Source organism: Protopterus annectens, chromosome 16.part0 (assembly GCF_019279795.1).
Source record: "Protopterus annectens isolate FY-2018-M chromosome 16.part0, PAN1.0, whole genome shotgun sequence".
In the NCBI taxonomy this organism is placed as follows: Eukaryota; Metazoa; Chordata; order Ceratodontiformes; family Protopteridae; genus Protopterus; species Protopterus annectens.
In genome coordinates this window covers 201,665,556-201,675,734 of record NC_056750.1, presented here as the reverse complement: position 1 = coordinate 201,675,734, position 10,179 = coordinate 201,665,556, and the positions used below count along the sequence as shown (strand labels likewise).

The 10,179-nt window shown below is 36.8% G+C and overlaps 1 protein-coding gene across 1 annotated transcript in view; it reads left to right on the top strand.

The window, feature by feature from the left end:
* Nucleotides 1-8,705: 8,705 nt before the first annotated feature.
* Nucleotides 8,706-10,179, top strand: part of LOC122791026 (coiled-coil domain-containing protein 102A-like) — a 295,863-nt gene continuing 294,389 nt past the window's right edge. The window contains exon 1 of the mRNA XM_044058790.1: nucleotides 8,706-8,826. The gene's annotated coding sequence lies outside the window, so the exon portion shown is untranslated. The remainder of the gene's footprint in view (nucleotides 8,827-10,179) is intronic.

Below are 10,179 nucleotides of genomic sequence, written 5' to 3'. Positions count from 1 at the left end.
CATTAATAGTTGCTAATGGCTTGCAACTGTGAATGATTAGCATGACAGAGAAGGAAAACACAACAGCAATTGAGACAACCTTCACTGCAGTGGGTGTGTCAGTGAGTACACACTTGCAAAGTGTGGAAATATCTTCAGTAAGCTTTTAAATAAAACAAAACACCACATATTTATCATTTTTATTACTAATAGCAAAACTCTCCTGACTTTAAAGGAAAATTATACATTTATTATAGACTGCATGTCTGAGATTACAACAGAGATAAGGGAAGAATGAACACAATACAAAGAGAAGACAGAGCTGCATTTGTGCAAATATATCCATAAATAGTTGAGTGATCACTTGTTGCACTAAATATGTTAGCCACACAACAACTGACAATGTACAAGGTATGTCTTGTTAATACTGTAGAGTAAGTTCGACCACCATGTGTCCACAGTGATGACCAGTCCCTTCTATGTGGTATAACTCATAAGTATGGGCATGGCATTCAGTTGAAAAAACATTACAATTCCATTGCTCTCTGCCCTCAGTATAACAATAATTGAGAACACTACACCCTTTTGCATGTAACTTAGCACATGTGCAACAGTGGAGCAACACCAGAGATTTTGCACAGAGAAGATACACAGTGTACTAGACAAGTTCTACATGGAAAGATTGAAACCCATGTTACTGTATTTTGTCCCCTACAGACTAATAAAGGCCAATTTGTGTCTGGCCTACAGGGCAGTCTCCAATACAGCACCGATGGAAATGTCACACATTGGTAAAACAAACTGCACATTCAGAGGATGATAACCTGGCATCTGACATATAAATCATGTTGGAGAGATAGAAATGCATCACAGACACTTCCCCTTCTCTGGAAAAAGCTTCCCATTCATGTAAAGCAAAGACCTTTCCTGACCATATTGAAGGCAACCTACATCAACGAGTGGTTAATGTTAATTGTAATCCTGGTGTTACACCCATGTCCTTCATGAACAGAGGCAATTGGTCTTAGATAACATAGCATAGGCTCATAACTATGTGAACTTTGTTCACATAGTTATTTAAAATTGGGAAACTCGTGTTAGCAATGGCTAAGCTTTTATGTCATCTTGGAACATTAACCTAATACTCTCCTATGGACCTATGAACTTCAATTGTATCCTAGGTACAGCTATAGTGTGACTATACAGTGTCATGGTCACAACAGTACATTACATCAGTATTACCTGTTGATAGTTTGCATGAACCCATAGGCATGCATGTCAGGATTCCATGCCAGTATAACATTTTCACTGACAATGTCAGGAGCACAGTGATCATGTGGCACATGCTTTAAGGTTTGACATATGCTTATTTAGTGATCTCCATGCATTGTTTGGTATGTGAACAAATCATCACAGTGACAGCTTCCTTGAACATTGATGCTAGACTTTGCACTTCTGTAGTTTCTGTGTACATGGCCATAGTTGATGCATTACCATCAGTCTCACATAATGCTGTACCATTCATCATAACACACCAGTTCTTATTTCAAACATCAATTGCAGATGCTTCAGACAATTTATCCTTTGTTATGAAATGTTGCAGATGCATGCAATACACAGCTGTGTGTAGAAAATTTACTCATAATAGTGTGTTGCTTGTAAGTGTTGTTATCCTTATGGCCAATACCTATGTCTGCCAGGGATGCTTTAGTGAAGTGTATTACATTTGGCACACTGAACGTACACACATCTTGTCACCCATACAGAACTATTCTTTTGTATGCATACCTGTTAAGACTTGACAGTGCAGACTTCCCTTCAAGGTGTTGTACAAGATGCATGTGTGTTATGTCTTTCTGTGTTGCACCCAGTAAATATGGAGGTCACTGACAGCATTGACGCATGGGTTTGATTTTTGCATGTGTGGCTTGTGGCTTATTTGTTATGCCAACTTCCTAAATGGCCAGGGTTGCCCCTGAATTCAACTCCAGGTTTAACACTGTCCCACTTAACCCCTCCAAAGACAGTTTATTTTTGGAAAAGGGGTGGTGAATTTCCCTTATAGAATACTGACAATCATTATAGTTGTACACATTTGTTCCTGCAGAACAGATATAATAACTTAAACCTCACACATTCTGGCAATGTCATAGATTAATGCTGTTGATATTTTTAAATTGTTTCCGATTGGGCCTGCTTCTGACAGCAGTTGTCCATGAGTCTGTTGCTATATGTCCATGATAGGTTGCGAGGTATGCTGACATTCCAGCCATATCCAAGGAAGTCATTTTGATGGTCTTCACAACATGCATATGCCTCCTATTCTAAGTACCATCCTTACTAAAAGTCCTCTCCAGTGAGCATGTCACTGATGTGTATATCACAGCCATTCATCTCCATTAATATGCAACTTTGTGTGATAGTCACATATATACACGATCATGTGTGGTGATATATATATACTTGCACAGGAGGTATAAACAGCAATACGCACTGTGCTATCTACATATATGCTTCATGCTATGCTACTGACGTGTATATGGCGGGAGTAACTATGACTCTCTAAAGGTAGCCAAATACCTCATCATCTAATTAGTGATGCTCATGAACTGATGAACGAGATTCCCACTGTCCCTACCTACTATCTAGTGAGACCACAGCCAAGGGAACGGGCTTGGCAGATTCAGCGGGGAAAGAAGAAATTTTTGAGCTTGACTCTAGTCTTAAGTGCGTTTGGAAGTATATATAACTTGACATATCTTATCTTGGGCACATTGCCATATTGTACATGCCTGCCACCTCTTTCTTCATTTCTATCATTCATGTCTGTGGCCATTTTACTCAGCACACTTTCCCCGCCTAGTGTATTTATGTTGCATTGTGTTTGACCTTACTGATCACACCATCTATTATTTCAGTCTGCAAAAACTTGTTCTAGTGTACTTTGCAGTGGGTACACTTTTCTATAATGTGTTAATACTGCAGTTGTTGCAGTATTTTCATCCCTGGTAATCACAGTGGCTGTCCGTGCAATCTCACAGAGCAGGTTTGCCTGTAGGCATGTTCTTTCTGTGTTCATACCACTCTGCATCGTTTCCTGGCCAGCAACAGTGTTGTTGGCCACAAAACATCACTTGTATATGTGTAAGCGTGATGCGAGGTATACATATGTGATCGGCACAGCTGCTCATCGCGATAACACATAAACTACATGTAGGTTTCGGGTAAAGCCTACAGAGTTTATTGAATCTCTGGGATTATCTTTTTACAGAAGACTAAGATTAAAAAGAGAAAGGAAAACTTACTGTCTAGATTGTATAAGGGTAGAATCTATTTTTTTGGGACTGACTCAGCTAAGGGAGGACCAGTGACCAGGTATTATAATTGCTCAGACATTTAAAGGGGTCATGGAAGATACACACAAAGACTCATCTTTTAGATGGATCATGCTGAATGCAAGACTGTTTAACACAAGGTTTTGACTTTATAAATGTACATGACCCCAATAATGATTATACACATAAAACTTAAAAATAAAATGCAGTATCATATACGCAGTAAGAGTACCATTATATTAGGGGGTGACATAGATGCTGTTTTTGATCCTGCCCTAGATAAAAATCCAGTTGGCACTAGAAGAACCCCAAAAACAATGAGCTTGTTAGAAGAGATTTATATGGAGTGAGGAAATAGCCAAAGGATTCTGAACCCCACAATGAGGGAATATGTATATTTTATTCAATAAGAATTGGTAGTAGAACTGATATAATCATCCTTTCTCAATTCCTAATCACCAGTGCATGCCAATACATTTTTGTCCGCATCACTCTCAGACCACTTTATATGAATATCCCTTGCTCTTGATCCACTATTTAATCCCACTTATCAAGGGAAGATGGATCCATTATGGTTAACAGACACTAATAAGCTAGACATTCTTAATGCCTGGATAAGGACATTTAGGAGTAAAGACTGCTATGTGTATGCCATTCAGTGCAACAAATGGAAATATTTTAAATCCAGACTCCAAACATGGTGTAAAGAACTAATGAAAGCAACCAAAATGCATACTAACCAATACTGAGAGGCAAAAGAAAGAACAAATTAACCTAGCACAACAGGAATATAAGAATAGCCAAATTCAAAAAAACTCTTCCACCAGAAGTTATCTGTCTTAATGAAAAATATAGTTCCATTTACACTAACATTATTTATAGGAAATGTGAATGATACACACTCTTCTATTGGATGAAGGGTACTAAATCCCAGAAAATATTAGCCAAAAAATGTCATGAGATAGCACAGGAACTGTTTATCCCACATATTTACACTGCAAAGGGAGATATTACAACTAATCCTAAAGAATGAGATATCTGTACACCAACTGTACAATCTACATATCACTTCTGATTTATTAAGTGAGTTTGGCAGGCAAGAATATATACAAACCATAAACCTAAAAAATCTAGAATGATACAGAACCCATATTATCGCAACCTATTAATGGGAGTGAAATCCAACGAGTTCATCAGTTACTATAAACTGCCAAAGGCTCAGGCCTAGATGGTATAAGACCCAAAATTTAAAAATATTTGATAAGGAATAAGTAATCCTGTTCTTACTTATGTTCAGTAAGGCAGAATGACTCAGATTATTTGACACACAACTGATGGAAGCCAAGGTTATGCTATTCTCCAAGCCAGACAAAGATAGTTTGGACCCTGCTAACTGCAGACCAATTTCCTTAGTAAACATAGAAATTAAAATATATGCAAAAGTATTGGCAAATAGACTGCAACATATTATGATGGATTTTATACCTAAAAATCATCAAGAATTATTAAGGATTTATCAAGAGAAGAGGAGTAGGTGCAGAAGTGATTAAACTATTGATAAACCTTCAAACACTGACATAAAATAAGGCTTCAAATGTTGATAGGGTTCTGATAGACCTTCCAAAAACCTTTGACTTCATTAGATGGGCTTTTATTTGAAATGTTATTGCAGCATATGTCTTCCTTTACTATTTTTAGTGAATGTAAAGTACTAACCTCTGTGCTATGGCAGCCATTACAAATCTTACAGGGTACATGACAGGGATGAACACTGGATTCATATCTTATTATATCAGTCATTAACATCCTAGCTATAGCTCTACATAATAATTTTACCAATTATCAAATCCATGTCTCAGGAGATAATTATATACTTTCGTCTTGTTTTGTGGGTGATTCTTTTATTTGGCTCAATCAACCTAGAGAAACGTCACAACACGTTTTTAGACAAAATCAGAATATTCTCTAAATAGTTAGGCTTATATGTTAAGTTTACAAAGTCACTTATTTTTCATCTAACAATCCAAACAAATGCTGATTTAGGCAACTGCTTCCTCTGCCCAATGTGTACAGTCCATCTATATTCATGCAAGGGAATTCAGATGTCTATACATATAAATAAACTTGAAGATTTAACTCTCAAACTACTAAGGTAGTATATAATACAGCAGTTTCTTGGAAACACCAAAAACATACCCTTTTTGTCTAGGATTCAAGAAATGAAGATATCCATTTTACAAAAATTCTGTTATCCAGAGACATTTCCCTCATTTTACATTGTGTCATATGATTAGGAGTGTTCAAAACAAAATCTTTGACTACAAACAGCAGGATGAAAAACTCTGTATCTCCAGAAACAAGGTATACAGAAACCTGTGATGACGAGGCTGGGGCATATCCAATTTTTGGGGATATGGGGTGGCAGTCATTGGTCTGGGACCCAGGTAGGATGCAGGAATGGTTTGAAAGCAAATTTTGTCTGCTAAAATGAGACATAATGAGTTATGGTTAGATACTAGAATTTGGGCTAACTCAAAACTTCAAATAAACTCAAAATTTATACTGGATAATGATATCTTATGGCATAACTAGATGGAAATGGCTATATACTACGTTATAGATGCATGGCACCCAACAACCAATTCCTTTTGCCCAGTAGAGAATGGAAACATACAAACATATGGAATTTTATGTTGGCAATACCACCATCAATGGCCAATTATAAGCAAAAATCTTTAGTAGGTGGCAACGTCTTGGTTGCACGACTACCTAAAGGTAAGCGTGATCCTTCTTGTGGAGCTCGTAAGTGACTGTAATCCTAAAATTAGGCAGATATATGATATAGTGGTTTACATGGGACAGACTGCTCTACATTCTCCAAATAGGAAACTTTGCTGCTGCATTGCAACATGCAAATAGAGAAATGGAAACATGTTTTACATAGATATGCATACACTCAAATCTCTTATCTCACACAATATTTACATGAAAATCATGCACAGATGGCATTTCACCCTTGATAGAGTTAAGGCCTATAAATCAAATGACTGTTGGCAATGCCAATAATTCTAGTTAATTACCTTCATGTGATTTGAGAATGTGATTATATCAAAGACCTATGGGTCTGGAGAGAAGATAAAACTATATGGTCCACATGTACACTCCTACCATATAATAGGGACATGCACTTCTGTTTGTTATTAATTCTCCCCACAAGGCATCAATCTCAACATAACAGAGTATAAGTACCCATCCTACTTAAAAGCATTTGTAAGATATGGAAAAGAGTTGCCCACGAATGGAAAAAATATTTTTTAACACATTCCACATCTTAAGCAAGTGGTCAAGCCAAAAGATGGATATGGGTTTATGGTCAGAATTATCATTACTATTTCTTTATGAATGTGAAAATGATTAATAAGGATTTAAGCAGGGTTTTCCAGACTGTAATTATTTGATATAACGTCAGAGTTATTGTAAGATATGAGATGATATAAGAATTAAGAATAAGGCAAAAGATTCTAATATTACAATTCTAATGTCAGTGTTTCTACTCAAAGATGCAGAGTGCAGAAATGTGATGCCTGAAATCATAGTGAAATCAATAGCATAAATTTATTTTTGCAATTGTTTAAACAATCAGACACGCAACATGTGAACCAGCATGTTGTTAAACTGTAAATGACACGTCTGAATATTGAGCATTTTTTGCCTCTTGCCAAAATGGAAACAATCTGTGTGGCCAACATGAAATGGCACACAGTTAGTGGATAATGTTTTTCATTGCCGAACACGTATTTCCTATTCAAATGACTGAATATTTAAACATAAACATGCCTGTAATGTCTGAACTGTTTAGAATTCTTCAACAGGATTTTTATACAAAAGTCTTTCAGACCAAATTGCATTAAGGACACTACTGTTCAGGTCCCTTGGTGTACTATTTTATCCGAGTGTGACAGTAGACGTTTTCATTCATCTTATTAATGCTCTGTTTCTTGTCCACCCACTATTTCTGATACCTTTTGTCTACATCCATTGGCCCATTCACCACAAGCACTGGGGGGGGGGGGCTTAACTCTAAGCACAAAACTGAGTACACTGAATGTTGTCTCATTTAGATGTACAGTACCATTTGTAAAGTGGTTGCTAATGAAGTTCTGTAATTACTGTGCCACAATATACTTGTCAAATAGTTCACAGTAATGTTTGTGGAAACAAGACAGAACAAAACATTTCCGGAAAACCGTACTTACACTTACCACAGTTTCCTTATTTCCATTTTTGCTTGTAAGTGGCGTATAGTGGACGGTGATGAAATGCATTGATATGCATTTTTATCTTATAAACATGCATTTTTGTCAGAAGCGCGAAATTCAAAACCTCGAATATCGGAGGTTTTGAATTTCACGCTTCTAAGGTTCCGCTGTGGTTACGGATTTAGGTAAGTGTGTGTGTGTGTGTGTGTGTGTGTGTGTGTGTGTGTGTGTGTGTGTGTGTGTGTGTGTGTGTTTGCATATGTGTGTCCAGTAGTAGCGCAAAATTAAAATTCTCCAGTGTGCGAGATTTTGAATTTCGCGTTTCTGAGTTTTCTACATTATAAAGATTCGACTTTATGGGTTTGAAATACTGAAATTCGACAGTTCAGTATTTCGAGTTTCTAAAATGAATCCATACACAAACATGTACACACACACACACTATATATATATATATATATATATATATATATATATATATATATATATATATATACACACACACACACACACACACACACACACACACACACACACACACATATATATATATATATATATATATATATATATATATATACACACACACACACACACACACACACACACACACACACACACACACACACACACACACACACACACACACACACACACACACACACACACACACACACACACACATACACACTTAGAATTTCTTAGATTAGTTTTTTAGGCAGACATGCATAGTTTCAGCCTAATTGTTTTCTCGCTGCTTGTACATTTATGCTTTGGAATTGATGTGCTTCTTTACAATGTTTTTACCTTAGACACTTATGTGTTTTATTATTAAGTTATTATTAGAATGCGTACTAATATAGGGGTCATAGATCTTACTTATCAAGCTCTGAATTTCAACAGCATGCACTCTCAGTCATCTTTTCAAACATATTGCAACATGCTGTAAAACATAAAAGGTTTCCTGCCTCATGGTAAATATTACAGACTCACTGAACAAAGTCTAGTTAAATTACCAGATGCCACATTCCCTTCAAACTCCACCTCTGATTTAGCTATTTCCAGAGCACACAGAACTCCACCCCTCTCCTCCCACCTGCTGCTTCACTGGCAACCCAGACAAAATGCAAAGTGGAAGCAAAGTGACAGACCAGGTGCATCTCAAAAACTATTTCTGAACCTGTTGAGCAGGTAGTCCAGCATTTCTTACTGAGGCAAGACGGATGTGTGCTGCATAGCCCTTTACATTACAGGTGGGTCAAAGTCTTATCTTTATCTTCAAACTTCATTTTAAAATTAAATGCATGATGTGTTATGATGAAAAACACATCTGTGTTAAAATCTCCATGAACGGATACAGTCATAGAACTGTAGCTGTATTTTTGTTACGGGATGTCTTACCATTCTAGGACTGTTAAATGCACAGTGCTATCTACAGCAATGGCTTAACCTGTGTCTCTGAGATGTGGCAAGAACATGTGAATAAATGTAGGGATGACATTTCCAAACTAATAAGTCGGCAACTGTCCAATCAGGAGGGCATGAGTTTGGGGTGGCTGTGTTTTCTTCCTGGCAACTAGTATATGCTTGAGTTTTGGTACCTCTGATTTATGCTCTCTGTTTCAATATTTGCTGACAGAATCATCCATTACAGGAAAAACTGGAGTAATTTATTTACAAATGAGATTGTAAAACATTCTCAGAAAACAGGGCCCCTCAAAGAAGTATGGTTGTTTCTTGAGAGGATATTACAGTAAGTGAACAGTTCCGTCATCCTGGAAAAAAAAAAGAAAGGCACTTTTGGTATATTGCAGTAGTTTTGTATTTTTGGTCAACTCTTAGGTGATTCAGGATTATTTAAATGTATATTATGGCTAAAGATGTCTGAAAGAACTACAAGACATAATGTTGATACAGAACTAACTGCTATAAAATGATCACCTGACAGTGCTTTAAGAATTTGAGGAAATATGTTAAGCAGTTAAAACAAAAAAACCCAAACCACTATATTTGCAGTGCATGGTCACACTCTGTGAATGGTAGTATTTTACAGCAGGTTTTTTTTGCATGATATATAGATCGTGACCATTCTTCCTGATATATTTCATAACTGGTCCGATGGGCAGAATAATCTTCATTCTGCAGTACAAAAGTCCACATGCGACAGGAATGGATAGCCAGGAAGGTCACCAACATAACAAGTGTCGGTAGAGCATTGTTAAACAACAAATTCTTTATTTTTCCTTAATTTGCATTTTCCAACTTAACATCGTCAGTGTTTACGAAGTAGCAGTTAACAGTAGTGACAAATCCTTTTTTCCTGCTCCCACCTAACCATCACTTCTCTAAGCCACTTCAAAAGCTCAGACTTGGACACTGGTGTAGAGTTGTCATCCCATTACTATGTTGGCACATTTTAAATACTCCACTCCTGTAAAGCAGCGGTAACTTCAGAATTTATTCATAATATTTTTTTTCTCAGAGATCTTTTCTTGCAGTAGTGTTAGAGAATGGAGGCTAAACCAGTAAATAATGCTGCAAACAGTACTGGGGCAAATCAGTGTTACTATGGGACCTACATGGAATGCTCCTGACAACACCAGTGA